The sequence below is a fragment of the Microcaecilia unicolor genome, chromosome 3 (genome assembly GCF_901765095.1).
Source record: "Microcaecilia unicolor chromosome 3, aMicUni1.1, whole genome shotgun sequence".
Taxonomy (NCBI): Eukaryota; Metazoa; Chordata; class Amphibia; order Gymnophiona; family Siphonopidae; genus Microcaecilia; species Microcaecilia unicolor.
The window spans coordinates 124,176,880-124,195,095 of NC_044033.1; the positions used below are offsets into that span (position 1 = coordinate 124,176,880).

The following is an 18,216-nucleotide window of genomic DNA, read 5'->3' on the forward strand; positions in this document are numbered from 1 at the left end:
TTGATCAGAACCAGTTTGGGTTTTGATCGAATCATGATATAGAAATTTTTGTTGATTTCTGTGCTTGATGTTATATGGACTGGTTTTGAGAAGGGTCAGTGTTTTTTCTTAGTTACATTGGATATTTCATCTGCGTTTGATACTGTAGACCATCAGATTTTACTTAATAGAATGAAATCTATTGGGCTTGATGGTCTGGTACTAGAATGGTGTAGTTCCCTTCTTGATAATAAAAGTTTCTGGTTGTTGATCGTATTGAGAAATCGAGAGTTTATGACTCAAATACAGCTGTACCACAGGGGTCTACATTATCAGCTGTTTAATGTATTGTGCTCATACCATTATGAGTGCCTGAATCTTTCATTTAGATTGTATGTAGATGACATTCAGTTTTTATTATCAATTGATTATACAATAGGAGACACGTTTAAAAGACTTATATTGTCTTTGAGATTTATTAAAGATTGGCTTAGAGAAAATTATCTGAAGTTGAACATGAAAAAGACTTAAAAATTTTATTATTATCTAGGTACCCTATTTCTGATGTACTGCAACAGTTTGACATTGGTGATGTTTGTATTCCTATTTCTAATGAGATGAGGGATTTAAGGGTTATTCTAGATTCTGCATTTTCAATAAATGCTCATGTACAAATAATCATTACATCTGTCTTTTGTAAGCTGAGAAGTGTGAGGAGACTGAAAGATTCATTAACTTTTTCAAATTTTAGATTGGTGCTTCAAAGTACAATTTGCCCTTTGTTTATTGCAATGGGTTATTGGTTGGTATTTTGAAGAATGCGTGTTTTGACGGGATGTTCTCCTTGTACTCGTATTTCATCAATTATAAAAAATTCACACTGGCTCCCTATTGAACAGAGAGTAGAGTTTAAAATTTTATTATTTGTCTATAATATTGTCTATAATAAAATTGTTGCTTCGATAAGAGCTTCAAATTGAAAAATATAGCAATCCTCAAGTCTGTTAAGATATGCAAAAAATTTCAACTGAAAGTACCTTCATATCGTACTTTCTTAGTGATATCCCTGAAAATTCTCCCACATTCTGCCTGAAGCAGAGGAATTTTTCAGGGGACATCCCATAGGTGTAGGGAGCAAAACAGGGAATAAGCATCACTAAGAACCAGTGTAGACAGAATGCATCCTCCGTGGGCCAATTGGTGCAACCTGCATCATGAGGCTGTGGCTAGGAAGAGTCTTCAACTCACTTTCTTTACGAGAGGAGCCTTCTGGGAGTGGGAGTGGGGGTGAGTAGGTGACAGATATTTTTTATTTATTTAATTTATTTTCAGAAACACGATATAATGCTGATGGCCACAGATATGGCATTTATGTGGTTTGCAATGCAAAAATTATATGTACAGGCAAGGTAGGGAGGCGAAAGATAGAGGGAGAGGCAGGAGGAAGAGGAGAATGGAGGGGGCTGGGAAATCAACAGAAAGCTTCTTGGAAGAGGTGTGCTGAGAAGAGTCTTAAATCTGATGAGAAAAATTCAAGTCTGATATGGGGAGGTAGTGTGTTCCAGAACTTTTGTCTGAGATAGCTGAAGGTGTTTTCCTGGGAAATGCTTAAGCAGAGGGTAGAAGAAGGTGAAGAAGATCACTTTTGGAAGAGTGGAGGGAATAGCTAGGTGTATAGGGGATGAGGAGATTATTGATATAAACTGGGCCAGAAGGGAAGCAACAGTTGAAGACAAGTAGTGGGATTTTGAATTTAATATGAAAGGAGAGAGGAAGCATACAGACCGTAACAGAGAAAGGACATGAATAAAATGGTGGGCCCAGTGCACAAGTTTAATAATGTTTAAAAGCAGTGGACTGAATGAGTTTGTAGGTGCTTAATGGAGTGTATGGGCAAATGTGCAGAAAGAGAATTACAATAGTCTAGGGGAGGAATGACTAGGCTCAGGATCAAAGTGCAGATGTGGGCTAAGGAAAGAAGTTGGCGATGGGTGTGGATCCTATGTAGTTCAAAGAAGGAGGACCAGATGATGATGTTGATGTGATAGTGAGAGCTTGGGGTCAAAGCAAACCTCAAGAATTTTTATGGAATCACTGTAGGAAAGATTGTGTCATCAAGAGAGGGTGGAGGAGGCAAAGAAGAATGGGGGTTAGGGAAATGGATGCTCTCTTTTTAATTATATACTTATTGTTTTACTGTGTTTGATAGTTATGTACGTTTTTGTAATCCTACAAAAACATTGGATTGGTAGAATATAAATATATTTTAAATAACTATCTAACTAAAGGATGCCAAATAACTTTCAGATGGTAAAGATCTTTGCACTAACAGCCTGAATCAATTTTGAATGTAAGACTTCTGCAGCTCTATGCCAGTCCCCTGAATCATCTAGTTTCCAATAATGGACTGTAACTACTGTACTCCAGAATTCTCTTTACTTACTAGACTGTACTGCAATATATTGTTTTATAATTGGGAGGGTAGTACACATACTTTACCAGCACGTAATCTAACTGGCAATCTGAGATAAATCATGTAAGTATAAATAATATGTACTTTCTGTACTTTAAGTACCGCAGAGGCAATTGTTGAACAAGATGACTTTTACTTCACACCGATTTCTGAATTGTGAATGCATTTATATCCACAGACATCAAAGTGATATATTATATTTTAAGTTGCTGCGCAAAGGCTGATTGGCACTTGCTATGAAAAGCATCTGTCATACTTTAGCTCTCAGTAAAAGCTAGAGGAATGCAGTTGTCAGTCCTGGAGTGGGTTTTCTTTCTCTAGTGGAATTGTCAAAATGTTTCCATTACTTTACAATAGAAAAATACAACACATTTGATTCAACTTGTCATTAGAATGTTTTACCAAATAAGAAAAAATATACATGCCCTTGACAATGATAGCATTTCATGTTTAGATTGTATCAACATACTATTTGTTATATTCTGGCAGTAGCAGAAAATCTTTCTGATACTGGACCAAATTAGTTTTGCAAATTGCAGTATGGACGTGGAAAGAGACAAAGGAAACAATTGCAGAGAGAGAGAGAGAGAGTGAGAAAGATGATCTGCAGAAGAGTTGGCTTATTGGAGGGATTAAAACATGGTTATTTGACAAGAATGATTTAGGGCCCTGTTTGCTAAGGTGTGTTAGTGTTTTTAGCTCGCCAACCATGTAGGCACTTATAGGGATATTGTAGGCACGTACATGGTTAACGTACGTTAAAAATGTTAACGCACCTATAACACTGCTTAGTAAACAGGTCCCTTAATGCAAAACCACACAGGGGCCTTTTTACTAAACTGCAGTAAAATTTGGGAATAGCACATTTTAATGTGGCACTGGCTAAGGCTTTTTCTTTTTTTTTTTTGCAGGTTGAGCACTAATGTTCCTATTAACACGTGAGACCTGCAAAAAATAACATAGGAGCACTTACCACCTCCTATATAGGAGGTGCTAAGTGCTCTTGCATAAACCTTGGTTATCCAGTTAGTGTGCACTAATCATAATGCACTAGCCAGGAATGTGGACTCTTCGCCCATGACACACCCCTCAAAAATATTTTTAAAATTATAGTTACCATAGGGAAATTCAGTAAATGATGGCCAAAGTTTGGTGTTGATCCATGCTAAACTATTATTTTGCAAAGGGTGCTCTGCACAGAGCATCTTTTGCTGAATTTTAGCATAGCGTGGATTTTACGCCTAAGTTTGGATGCTAGATTTATGCCTACTAAAACCTAGTGTAATTCTGGTGCCCAAGTTAGGTACAGAAATGACATTATTCTATAACATTGTATAAAAATTATATGAGCGCCGTGACCCGCCCATGCCCTTCCCGTGGACATGCCCCTTTTTAGTTGCACCCAAAGAAAAAAGCACAGCTGGGTCTTCAAGGCTGAGACAATAGAAGTCCTTTATTTCTGAAAGACACGACACAGGCCATGTTTCGGCATAGAGATGCCTGCCTCAGGGGTCCAAAATGTTTAGATAAAGGAACGCTGTAAAAGCAGGCTCCTTGCTGTATAAATATCTCCCAAAGTTGATATGAACGCAAACTTCCACATATATGTGGTAAACACCATTGGTTGAAAAACCGCCGAGTAAAGTTTGCTTGTATTTGTGTACTGTTTTACCTTCTCTTTTGCCACACCTTTTTAGTTGCACGCCATACAATTTAGGGGTGCATGTTATAGAATAAGGTGCAGGGCAGATCCAAGTGTAACGTCAAATGAGTGCCAATTAGCATTAGTTACTGATTTTTAATGGCTCATTAACTAATTAGTTTGTGTGTGGATCTTTGCTCCATGCCCAAATTCAGGTGACCTGTATAGCAGTGTTTTCCAAGTCAGTCCTGGAGAACCCCCTTGCCAGTCAGGTTTTCAGGATATGCACAATGAATATGCAATGGAGGCAGTGTATGCAAATCAATCTCATTCATACTGTGCAATTCTAATGTTTCTTCCAGTATGACAAAGTACTGAGGAGAGCCTGTTGAATGGTAGGATGCATAGGGAGAAATTAAATTAGAAAAACTGGTGATAATATCTTTGTACAAATTATTGTTGAGGCTTCAATTACAGTGCTACATCAAATAATGAGGGCCAAATCATGCGTTTTAAAATCGGTGCAGCCTGCACACAAATTGTGAAATTGCTTAAGATGCCAAGGTTGCACAACATGTGGGACAGATATGTTTATAGTGGCACAATTACCAGTTCTAGGAAAATATATTATGATATAAGGTGGAAGGGACGTTAACTCAGTAGTATCGTAGGAAAACTTTGGTATGCAGAAAAGATGGAAGATGCATATAACAGCTTCTCAGATTGGGTGGTTGGTACAAAAGACATACTGAAGTTTAAGACAGTATGGGACAAGCACAGAAATTAAGTCTCTCGGCGGCCCTGCTTTTACTAAAGCTGAGTGTGCACTAACGGAATTAGCATGTACTAAATGCTAAGAGTCAGAGATATAAAACGGGCTTCTTAGCATTTAGCGCACACTCAGCTTTAATAAAAGGTCCCCTATGTAAGCTATGTAAACTCAATAGCACGACTTTTTGTGAACACCACAAGCCACACCAGCAAAATGATGGTGTTTTTTTTTTCTGTCTCAGGAGCATTGAACCACAAAGTATAACTTGCTTATTCATCAATTGTTGATGATCATAGGTTTAGCTTGTTAAAATAGTTAAATTTTATATATATAAAAAGGGTCCATCATCAGGGAGGGGTGAAGGTGAAGCCAGAACCTTTATGCTTAGTGGCAGTATTCTGTAACTAGATGAATATCTTATGAGTTTAAAGTTAAGCATGCAAAATAGCATGCCTTATTTAATTGTACAAGTGCCATTGTTAGTCATGAATTGGGTAGCGTGGATACATTGCAATGTGCTGCCCAATTAGCGCAGAAGCCCTTTCTGCCTAGTAAATAAGAGATGGTAAGGTCTACTGCGGGAATGGCCAGCCACTACTTGGGAAATTAGCGTGTGGCCATTACAGGAAAATATACAAATGCATCCATTTTACCACCACGCTAAAAGTGGCTGCAGCACACGGGAAACCTACACGCTACAAACAGCGCTGGCCACTTTTGAGCGTGGCATAATAAAAGGGCCCCTTAATTTGATAAAACTGTGCACATGTATAATTCTCAGTATTAGTTACAGATATCAGTGCTTAATTTAGTATGATTTTTTCAAATGATTTATGACCAATTTTCAAAGCTGTTTTCTGAAAATAATTTATTGGTTTTTGATCCCAACTGAAATGAAGCACTGTAATAGCCTTACAGTGTTTTAATGTGGTCTAATTGTTCCAATGACCTTAGTGACCTATGCTTACCCAAGCACTAACAAGTGGATGCATCAGACATGTTGTAAAAGTGTTGCTCAAGTGAATATTGATGACTGTATCATCAGCATTAAAACCTTCATATATTTTACAAGGGTTTTATGTGAAACAATAAAAGCTTTACAGTTTGCTTTTCTTCTAAAAAAAAACCTTGCTGTTGATTCTTTAGTAGCAAGGGAAAATCTATTTATTGTTTTGTGTCAAGGCAAGCTGAAATATTTATTTTCTTTCTCTTCATTGTGACATGTTGCTGGGAAGAGAAGGAACAGCTTCAGCTGTCTGTGTTGAGTTTTGTGTGAAAAAAAATACTCAAAATTTCTGTTACATGACTATGGGGCCTTTTAACTAAACTGTGTCAGGTGCGAACACGCTTGATGGAGAGAAAAATGGCTTATCATGGGACACGCTAAAGCATTCTGCATTAGTTTTGCCATCTGTGCACACTAAGCTCGCACTATTTATTTAAAAAAGGGCATGGGTGTGCTAACTTAGTGCATTTTCATTACGCTGCACTAACTGGTTAGCACATCCATAATGTGGAAGCCTTTAGTACCTCCTAAATAGGAGGTGGTAAGTGCTCCTGCAGTTATTCTTTTGAAAGGTCGTGGGCTAATGCTAACATTAGTGCACGGAAGTCAATGCAGAAGCAGAAGAACAGAACCCACGCAGTCGAACAGACATACAGACAAACACATACATATACAGTGAGAGCAAAGTAAGGATAATGGACAGACAATGGTAAACAGTTCAAATGACTTAGCATCCAAGACTCAACACAGGCTGTGCAGTGGAGGAGTAGCCTAATGGTTAGTGCAGTGGACTTTGATCATGGTGACCTGGGTTCAGTTTCCACTGTAGCTCCTTTTGACCTTGGACAAGTCTCTTAACCTTCCATTGCTCCAGGTACAAAAACTTAGATTGTGATCCCTCTAGATATAGAGAAAGTACCTGCTTATAATGTGTACAGCGCTGCTTATATAGTAGCGCTATAGAAATGATTAGTGGTGGTAGTAATTCCAGCCTATTAGGCCTACATCAAAGGATGTATTCCAGACTTATCCTTCTGTCACTGGAATTATAAGTAAAAAGTGAATATTGTATAAGGAGGTGTTTTATATCTCAATAGGGCCCAGAAGAGGAACTGAGAGTAAGCTACCTTATCAATCTTCAGTCATGCAAAAGCTAATTGCAGGTTTAAACATCGATACCCCCCCCCCCCCCCCCCGGTATTCAAAGCTATTTAACTGGCCAGACATGGCCGCTGATCAGTTAAATAGCATATCAGCGTGTAACCACTAATATTCAGCGTGAGATAACCGGTTAGCACCTAGCATATAACCGCCTATATCGCACAACGTATCCGGTTAGGTGCTGATATTCAGCACCTAACTGGATGTTTAGTGGTCAAATAGGGCCGCATAAATAGATGACTTATCTTTAACCACTAAAATGTTAAGTGGTTAGCACTGAATATCGGCATAACTGGTTAACTTTTCAGCGGTTATAAAAGCCTGAATATTCAGTGCTGGTCACCGTAAATGGCCCGGCATTAAATATTCAGGTTTAACGCTGTTGGTGGAAGGCAAAAACGCTGTCCGCCAGTGGCTGAATATCGGGGCCCCAATTAATAGTAATTAATTCCATGCAAGCATGTGATACAACCATTATTTAGTACAAGCTATTAGAAAACCCTGATGTGAATAACAGTATGAATTGCAGGGACTGATAGTCTGTGCAAGGATAACCATCCTCTCAGATTCAGTGCTTCTGTTGTGCTAATTTGGAGACTAATGAAAAGTAAAGCCTCTAGAATGTCATTGCACAATATATTTGTAGAGTTGTTCAATTAGATTTTTTAAAGTTTCAGTCCTGACAAATAGTATGGATTTTGTGAACATTTTATTTATTTTTAAACTATAAGTGGAAAATTTAACAGAACTTATGTTTAAAACAATTTTATTGATGCTTCAGCATATCAAATCTTAGCAATACATTTCACTATTCAAATTCCACTAACAAATCTTGCTGGATAGGCTTAACACAAAACAGCATCAAAAAGGTTTTTAACATTTTCTCCCCTATCCCCCCAACTATTCCCCTTCCCCCCAATCCCGACATAAATTATGGTTCAACATTTATATTGATGACCAACCAACCAGAACACTTTTAACAATATGAATATACGGAGATTCCAATATGAAGATATATACAATAAAGACAAAATGATGCAGTCTGTCCTCAAGCTTTTAACTTTTCATCCCCACCTTGTCCTTCTGTTTTTATGTTTAAATGATTCCTAGTATTATGGACCACCTTGCAGCACTTAAACCACAATCTTGCAAAATACAAGTGTGTTAACCAACCATTTTGTACGTGCTCAACATAATACAATCAACTATCCAAGTGAATTCAACCAATTTTCTCCCCTCCCCCAACCTCTATAGGAATGATAACATCTGTCTCTTGAGTAGCTAGTGTGCCATCATCCCACTCTAGGCCATCTCTTTTTCCAATAACCAATTATCGCTTTGCTGTGCCAGGCCGCGCGGGGTCTGGACTCTGATGTGCCCCACGCCACTGGCAGAGACTTCTCTTAGGAGAAAGCGTGGTCATGGTGGCACCAGACATAAACCACCGTCCCTACAATAGGGAAAACCTCACTTCAGGATTATAACCGCTCCTTCCCCCCCCAACCCTCTCCCCCCCCCCACCCCCCCATCCCATGCCATGTCATATCCTATCGTTTCGTTTCTGTTTAAGCGTTCAAAATTCTACTGCGCGCCACTGCGGTCAGGGAGTCCCAAAATGGGGACCAAGTCCGGCAAAAAAGATCACCACCAGGGGTGGATAAATCACCTACCCCCCGGCGCTCCAACGCACAAAATACAATCATGTGTGAGCGCCATTGCTGCAATGTTGGGCTTTCTCTCGTTATCCAATGGTGAAGAATGCACTTCTTACCAATTAACACTGCTTTTTTCAAAAAGGCCCTTAGCTCTCCGGATAAAAAGGGGGACACCCTAAAGACTTCAAACAATTGTAATGGCGATAGTCGCCAAATGACCTCCCACATTTGAGAGACATGTTTATTTACCTGGCGCCAAAATCCCAAAACCCTCGGGCAACTCCAAAACATATGTCCCAAATTCGCCGAGGGCTGGGCACACTTTAAGCACTCATCCACGGCCTGAATAGTTGCCCGGTATGCTCGGTGTGGAGAAATGTACATCCTCAATAAGAATTTGTAATGGATCTCCTGCAGCGTCACATTCTCCGTCACTCGCCGCCTGCCCAGGAGACATGTCTTCACCTGATCTCTCTGCAGGTCCAGTGCCAACTCCCCCTTCCAGCTGTCTAATACTTTATCATAATCAATGTCCCCTAAGTGTTCCCGTAACGTATTATGATAGTATTTCAGGGGAATCACTAGCTGAGCATCTAAACCCAAAATAGTCAAGAGTATTTCCCATGTCTGCGGCGTCAGCGCTGCTGGTGGCAGAGATCTTAAATAATGACGCAATTGGAACATGGAAAAAAAATTCACCTTTGGAATTTCATATTCCTCTTGCAAAAGTTCTGGGGTTTTAAGTGTTCCATCTTCCTGATATAGTTGATGCAAATACTGCAATCTCTTAGCTGCCCAGGTGGTCAAATCTAACGAGATAGATCCCGGTATAAAGTCTTTATTACCCTGAATCGGCAACAAGGGTGAAGCCTCCGCTTCTAGGCCATAAAAATGACATACCCAACGCCATGCCCTCCGCACGGGTAGCAACAACGGTGCGAAAACCGGAGGGGTGCACAACCTCCCCGGTCGCGCATGTAACCAAGCACTAAAGTGAAGGGGGGCGAACAATCGCGTCTCCATTTCTGTACAAGAAAAATAAGAGGATCCTCGAAACCAATCGGTCAAATGGCGCATGTTACTAGCTATCGAGAAAAGCTTAACACTTAACAGACCCAAACCACCCTGGGCGCGGGGAAGAAAAAGCTGTGAGGCCCTTAACCTAGGACATTTGCCCTGCCACAGAAACCGTGTCACTAGCTTTGTTACTAGTTTATCATCGCTATCTTTGAGAAATAAGGGCAGCATCTGTAAAACATAAAGCCACTGAGGGATCAAAATCATATTGTATAAGGCGATTCTGCCCATGAGAGACAATGGAAGCGAAAACCACCCCTGCAGAGCTCGTTGAGTGCGTACTCGCAGAGGCTGGATATTAACCTCTTACAGGCGTGTTAAGTCTGATGTAATCAATACTCCCAGGTACTTTAAAGGGCCAGTGGACCATGTGAGCGGAAATTCCCCCCCTCCAAGTCTCTCTAATCTCAGGTTGAACAGGGTAGGCAACAGACTTCCGCAGATTAAGTGTAAACCCAGAGTAATAACTAAACTCTGCTATAACATCCAAGAGACTAGGTAATGACTTATGCGGATCAGTCAAAGTCAGCAGTATATCATCCGCAAAAGCCAATGTTTTAATCGCAAACGAAGGACCGTCGAGCCCCGAAATCTCAGTGTATCTTTGTATTGTCCGCAACAGCGGTTCCAAATACAACAAGAACAACAACGGTGATAACGGGCATCCCTGTCGCGTACCACGAGCTATGGGAAACGTGCGAGAGCGCAGGCCATTTACCATCAAGGAGGCTCGGGGACCACAATAAAGAGTTGCTATCGCCTGCCCATACCAACCAGTCAGGCCTACATACTCCAAAACCCCAAATAGATAGTCCCAGCACACCTTGTCAAACGCCTTTTCGGCGTCTAGACTCACCAATAACAACGGTTTTTCCTGGGCTTGACTGTGTGCGATTGCGAGACATACTTTACGTACATTAATAGATGAGTGCCTGCCTCGCACAAACCCCACCTGCCCCTCGCCCACCAAGTTGGGCATGTGAGGTGCCAAGCGGTCTGCCAGCACCCTAGCCAGGATCTTTAGATCTACATTGATGAGTGATATGGGCCTATACGACTCCGGGTTGTCAGATGGCCTTCCCGGTTTTGGAATAAGCGTAATCAGTGCTTCGTTGGCGTGGCAGGGGAGCACCCCCCCAATTATAGATTTTTCAAAAAAGGACGTCAAGGCACCAACAATCTGGGGTAGCATACATTGATAATATTCTGATGTATACCCATCAGGGCCAGGCGCCGTGCCTCTCTTCAGAGACTTGATCACCGATTGGATCTCCTGCGCTCTCAAGAGAGCATTTAACTGACCTATCACTGCCTCTGATAATCGTGGTATACCCGAATCTTCCAGATAATTTACTAGTGAAGGACCACTCTGGGCCTCTGGAGCTGCATATAAGGAGGCGTAAAAATCATGGAAAAGCTGCAATATCCCCGTTAGACTATTCTCCTGAGTCCCGTCTGGCTTTCTCAAGGAAGGGATAAACCTATTACCACTCCAGCTCTTTACCACTCTGGCCAATAGCCTACCTGTCTTGTTGCCATACCTATGGAAAGCAAATGAACGGTGAAATAATTGTTTCTTAGTACGTTCATGAATAAGGGAGTTTAATGCTGCAAGTGTAGAAACCATCTCCTCTCGAAGCAGTTTAGAAGGGGCCGCAAGATATCTGCGTTTAACTATCTGATACTTATGTTCCAGCTGGATTACCCCCTGGGCCATTCGCTTCGCCCTTGCGGACATATAGGAAATTATTTCCCCCCGCATTACAGCCTTCGACGTTTCCCAATATAACTGCGCCGTAGGCTCATGCACCACATGGATGTCTGCAAACAGCGCCCATTTTTGTCTAAGGTAATCTTGAAAGTGGGGGTCCCCCGCCAAATAGGACGGAAACGCCACTGGCGTCCCTTTAGCCGCGCAGCTCCCAATTCTATGTCGGCCCAAATCAAAGCATGATCTGAGACCTCCATAGGGCCTATCTCAACCCGGGAGACTTGTGGGAAAAGACTGGCATCTAGCAAGATGTAATCTATCCTTGACCATGTGCCGTGAGCACGAGAAAGATGAGTATAGTCTCGGACACTAGGGTTCATCAGGTGCCAGGGGTCTACTACGTTTAACGTTTTACACAGATATGGTAACCCCTTGCCCCTGCCCAGCGGCACTCCCGGGGCTGATCTGTCCCGCTGCCCATCCATTACTTGATTAAAGTCTCCCATGAGAATCCACGGTGCAGCTGAATATTGCAACCCTAGTCGTGTGATGTGCTGGAAGAGGGAGTGGTCATACACGTTCGGTCCATACATATTAAGTAAGAAAATCTCTTGGCCCATTACATTTAAATGCAATAGGAGATATCGTCCCTGAGTGTCACTAACCACCACCCGTGCTGTGCATTGCAAGCTCTTATGGATGAGTATTGCCACTCCTCCCTTCTTCCCCTGCGCAGAAGAATAGAAGCAATCTCCTACCCATCTCTGTCGCAGTTTCAGATGTTCTGCATCCGACAATTTAGTCTCCTGTAAACAGGCAATAGACACGTTGTGACGCTGCAGGGTCGTTAAAATTTTTGAGCGTTTTACCGGGGAGTTAATACCGGACACATTCCATGAATTAGTCTCGGTGTCTGAAAATTTACCTTAATCTCCCGTCATCCTCCATTGATACCTTCGAGGCAGCAAACCAAATAAACACCCCCGGGTGCCCAGCCCTCACCCAGGGATCCTGACTCTCCCCCCTCCCGCAAGTAGCGCGCTATCACATATTTATACTTAATAATGTTATCCCATGGCAGTTCCTTCACCCAAATCACACTCAACTTCCCATTGCCACCTATTCCCCCTCCCCCTTTCTTGCCCACTCTCCCACCCTTCCCCCTTACATGCATCTCTATCTCCTCCCACCCCCCAACCCCTCTTCGCTTACCCACTTTAACCTTACTGTCCCCAACTATGTAGAAGTCACAAAAATGCGAGGACCCCCAACCCATCCCGCACCCCAGCTTTCTTCATAACTGTCTATTACAAACAGTCAAAGTTCTGGGGGGGGCACCCACAAAGTGGGTCTCCCGGATTCTCCGTCACTTGCCACTGACCAGTAGTGCCTTCATTCTCCGTCAAAGGCAGAAACCAGATCAAGCTGGATCCCTTGGCTTCCTCCAGGTTTTTATTCACAAACTGCAGTGCCAATGGTCTGAAGTAAAGGTAACCCATTTCCCTGCATGATGGATTTTCAAAGTAGCAGGGTACAACAGCAGGAAACGGATTTTCTTGGTCACCAGGGTTGTACAGATTGGATGAAATTTCCGCCTTCTCTCTTGGACGCTAGCCGAGTAATCCTGAAATATGTGGATGCGGGATCCTGCATAAGCCAGGGAATCTCGTTTCAGTCGATATCCCTGCAGGATCTCATCTTTGTGAATGTAATTATGAACTTTAATGATAACCACCCTGGCTCGCTGTGTATTCTGCTGTTGTCTCCCAATCCTATGAGCTCTCTCAATACAAAATGGGCCCCTGCTATCTGATAATGCAAATTCTTTCCGGAGCCACGCTTCTAATACTGAGCCCAAGTTCTGATCAGGAATGTTCTCAGGCAAACCCACCAACCTGAGGTTGTTGCGCCGGGCTCTGTTCTCCATATCATCTATTTTCTCTGCCTGTTGTGTCAGCCGATCTTGTAGGCTTCTAAAGTCAGGCTCCCTGCGTTGCCAGTTGTCCTCCAAATCAGACACCCGTTTTTCCACTTCTGCAGCACGTCCCGTCAGATCCGCCAGGATTCCATCGATTTTCCCGAATTGCCCCTCCAGCGACGCAAACCGAGGTTCCAGCGCTGCCCCTACTGCAGCAACCAGCTGGGATAATTGGCGCGGCGAGAATTCAGCTTCATTTTTCGGCGAACCCGGCGCCATCTTGGATTCGCCGCTCAAAGCCGCGGCTTTTCTTTTCGCTTTTTGCTGTCTTCCTTAGGGCTCCGGACGGCATGGAGACAAGAAATTGTTTCATACAAGTTCACAAAGCTGTGGGGACTTGTGTTTTCGGCGTTGGACTGCTTGTTGCGATAATCCGCGGGTGCAGAGCGAGCGGGGGTCCCGGAGCAGCGCAAAAGCGTGGCTACTGCTCGCGGCGCATCACGTGACCTCTAACAGAACTTATATACATACCTTTTATTGGGAACAATGCAATAAGCTTGCGCTAGAGTGCTGTGCTGATGACTTAGCACACAGCTTCCTAAAGCAAACATAACACAACATTTTTGGTTGGTGATGAAGTAAAGAAATTATATACACATAGGGGCCAATATTTAGACTGCAGGAGAGATCCTGGCTAACTCCCGCAGTCTGCAGCGAACCCAGAAATTCCATACTGGAGCCGTATCTGGTGACGGCATTGAATTTCTGGGGTTTCTTTGCCAGCTAAAAACATAAAAGGTTAAGCTGCTATTCATCAGCTGACCAGCTACGTTATAGTGGCCAAAGATAGACCTGCTATTTACGTGGGTCTATCTGGCTGCTAAACTTAACTGGTCAGCCAATTAATATTGGCGCTAACCGGTTATGTCATGTGACATAGCAGGTGACGGGGCTAGCCGCTAAGTGGTAATATTCATCCAAGATAGCCAGCAATCTTGTGCTGAATATTAGCGCTTAGCCTGCTTAAGTCTGTTTAAACTGGCCAGGAGCTGTTTCTGACTGGTTAAATAGTTTTAAATATTGGCGGACAGGGCCTGCGCAACACTTGTGCACTAACCTGTGAGAGTACACTGGACATGTTCACACATGATTCTGCACTAAGAGCAGCTAGTGCTGTGCACATGTCGAACATAAAAACATGTTTTGGCATACATCTGCGTGTGTACTGGAATGCTATTCAGAGCATAACATTTTTCCAATGCCAGTATTTATACATAGACAAGTGTACAGTCCTTGGAAAAGTGCTCTCTCATGCAGCTAGACTATCAGCTAAACCAAAGTATCGAACATCACCGTGAAGACTCAGAATTCATGAACCAAAATCTTTATTGCAAATTCAAACAAAAGAAAATAACTTACTATTAGGTGTGCTGGATAAGAGTCTCTACCTTGCAGAACTGAGAGTCTTTTCTCTACCAGCTCACCTGTATACCATGGAAGCCAGGAGATCTCAGCACTGGCTGAAGAATGAATGCTATAGATACTTTTAAATGGTGAAAATGTAATGATGTTACAAGGCTTTTGAAAGGGTTAAAGCAGTTTCAGTGTTACAGTTCTTAACAAGTATGCTGCAGACAGGGTCCTTTCACTCAGTGGAGAGAAAATGGGTGGGCTAAAGCCCAGCATACACAGGGACAAAGGCCAGCCAATGGGAAAAGTCCTACAAGGCATAGGGAACACTTATAATTTGTATTACTTTTCAGATTTTGAGGGGCATTTCAACAGAGCTTCGGTCAATCAGTTTCAATCAGTAAATTAGACATGTCCCCTACAGTAGGTGTGTATCACTTACATTTATATTAAGACATTTATATCCCATACTTGCCTCAAGAGTTCAGTGTGGTTTACAAAAATTAAGAGACTGAGCATTACCCATGAATTACTTTACTGAAATAGTAACAGAGCTAATTATTAAAAATTGTCTACAACAACAAAATTCTAAAATAGTTGTCTTAAAACAATTAACAACTTACAAAATCGGATATAACTAGTTTGACATCCTTGTCTGGTAGGAAAGCTCATTCCACCACCTAGCAGCTTGATAGGAGAGCATTGCTGAAAAAATTGTTTTATAAATATCTTTCCTTGGATAATGTAAATGTAGGAAATCCCTAGAAGTTGGATCAGAATTTCTGGTGGACAAATTAATAAGTTGTAACATATAGCTACCGATTCTTGTATAAGTCAAAAATTAGAGAGTATAACTTAAAAAGAAATTCCACAGGCAACCCATGTAGTTTCAAAAATAAACGTGTGACCTTGTCAAACTTCGAAACTTTGTATATGTTCGTGATGCTCTATTTAATATTGTCTGAAGTTTTTTCATTACAGCCTCCTTTCATTCCAGATAAATGATGTGGCCAATACCATCATTTGAACAATTAACTGGAATGTATCAGGAATAAAGTTTGATCTAATACATCTGAGTTTCCATAATAGCCTAAAAACTTTAACCGCAATTGTCTGTGTTTAGGGTTCAAAAGTGAGACACTTATCAAACATCACTCATAGAATCTCAAGGTGGACTCTAAAGGAAAAAGTATCCCATCAATGCACAAATTGTTATGGTCAATGTATTGAAAGGACTACTAAGCACCACGAATTTAGTTTTTTCCTTGTTCACCTTAAATTTAAAATTGAGGTCCATAATTCCAAGGAGTCTAATTCTTTCTTCACCTTTGAAACTATATCCTGATTATCACTGTCATGATTGTGGTCAGAACCCCTCTCAAACTTACCTTATTTCTGGTGGTCAGCTTCTTAGCTGGCTTCTGTTTCTTCTGTCTGTCCTTTCTGAGCTAGCTCTGTCTCTCTGTGCTGGCTGCTTCCAGCAGCATGACTCTAATTGCTTTACTATACTGCAGCTGTGTGTGTTACCTGAGCTAGCTGCCTCTGTGTGCTGGTTGCTTCCAGCGTGGCTAATTGCTCTGCTATACTACAGCTGTGGGGGTTAGCCTGAGTTAGCTCTAGCTCTGTTTCAGTATGCTGCCTGCCTGTGTCTGGTAGTGGTGACATCATCAGGCAGGGCCTTGATAAGAAAGTGGTGTTCTTCCCTTCAGGGCCTTTGCAACGTTGCTTAGTCGTTTACATTAGGTCCAGGTTAGTGGTAGTGCAGTGTGCACTTTTGTTCTGTGTTAGCTTCCCTGCTTTTCCCTTGTAGCTCCCCTGCTTTCCCTTTTGGTGCTTTAGAAGCACTTCTGTGTTTGGGGCTTTGGAAGCTCTTCTGTGTTTGATGCTTTAGAAGCACTTCTGGGTTTGGTGCTTAGAAGCACTTCTGACTTCTGGTTTAGCGTCCCTGTTTTTTCCCTTGTGGCTCCCCTGTCTTCCCTTTTAGTGCTAGGAGCTCTGCTAGAAGTTTGGTGCTTAGGAGCACCGTAGTTAGTTTAGGGTTGTAGAGCTGTTGTGCTTGGTGCTTAGGAGCACCTGTGCTAGTTTAGTGTTTAGGTTCCCTGCTCTTTCCCTGTGGCTTCCCCTGCTTTTCCTAGTGGTGCTATTGGTAGCACTTCTGTTAGTATAGGTTTAGGAAGTCCTTTTGTTGGTTATTGTTAGGAACACTTTTGTTGGTTTCTGTTTGGAGTTCTTCTGTTGGTTAGGGCTTGGGAGCACTTATGTCAGTTTAGGATTTAGGAGTACTGCTGTTTCCAGCTTGTTCTAGTCCTGGTCCCTGTGTCATCCAGTATCCGGTAAGTCCTGCCGGCCACTCGAACCCAGGGGCTCAACCCTTGGGGGGCAGTGGCTAAGTGCAGGTGAAGCTGTACGGACCAGTCCAATGTGCTCCAGTCCAGGGTGCTCCAGTCCAGTGTTCCAGTCCTGTGTCCTCCAGTCCGGGGGATTCCAGTCCAGTGTTCGAGTCCTGAGTCCTCCAGTCCGGGGGATTCCAGTCCGTGTGTTCCGGCTTGCTGGGCGGTGCCTGCAGTCCCTGCCGGTGCGGTGTGCTTGCCAGCATTGGTTGGTGGGTTTTGCCTACTGCTGTCGCTCCTCGTCAGCAGCCCAAGGGCTCACGTTGCTCCAGAGCCCGGCCCCACGGGCTCCTGAACCTGAAAACCTGACAATCACCTTGAAAAGGGATATATATTGTGATATCATCCACATATATCATGAAAACCCATAATAGATTGTTTCTTCCCTAGAGATGCCATCATGATGTTAAATAATATAGGTGAAGTGGGTGAGCCTTGAGGATCTCCTTATTTTGTTGTCCAGGCTGAAGACAAATCCTCCTGCCATTTTCACCTGGTAAGATCTACTCATCAGAAAACCCCTAAACCATTTCAACAGCGTTCTTCCATTACCATAATAAATCAACAAGCCCAGCAAGATATCATGATCCACCAGATAAAATGCATTGGTCATGTTGAACTGCAACAAATAACTCATTTACCAACACTAATTATAATTCCACTTAAGTATAATGATGCATGTACATAAAATTTATTTTCTACTAATGTTACATAGCAAGAAGATTTAGTATACATGTCTTGGGGAATATGCATTAGCCAAGGGATTCTTAAGCTCTTTTGATTCCTATACCCCTTTAACTTATCAATGAAGCCCTTGCACCCCCTTTCTAAACCATGTGTCCACTGTTAGACACTAACAGTGCTAACTGCTAAGATGTCGCTAAACAATAGCTGCCCTAATAGCTGCCCTAATAAGTGCCTTCACTCTGTCTAAAAAGTTTCAATAATTGCCTCAGATTTCAAGACCCTTGTCCACACCCTGTTGACCTCTTCCTGCACCCTTTGGCATCACCCAATTAAGA

The 18,216-nt window shown here is 42.4% G+C and overlaps 1 protein-coding gene across 1 annotated transcript in view; it reads left to right on the forward strand.

The window, feature by feature from the left end:
- MACROD2 (mono-ADP ribosylhydrolase 2) overlaps positions 1-18,216 on the forward strand; it is a 2,039,061-nt gene that overhangs the window by 681,990 nt on the left and 1,338,855 nt on the right. The gene's annotated exons all lie outside the window — the stretch shown is intronic.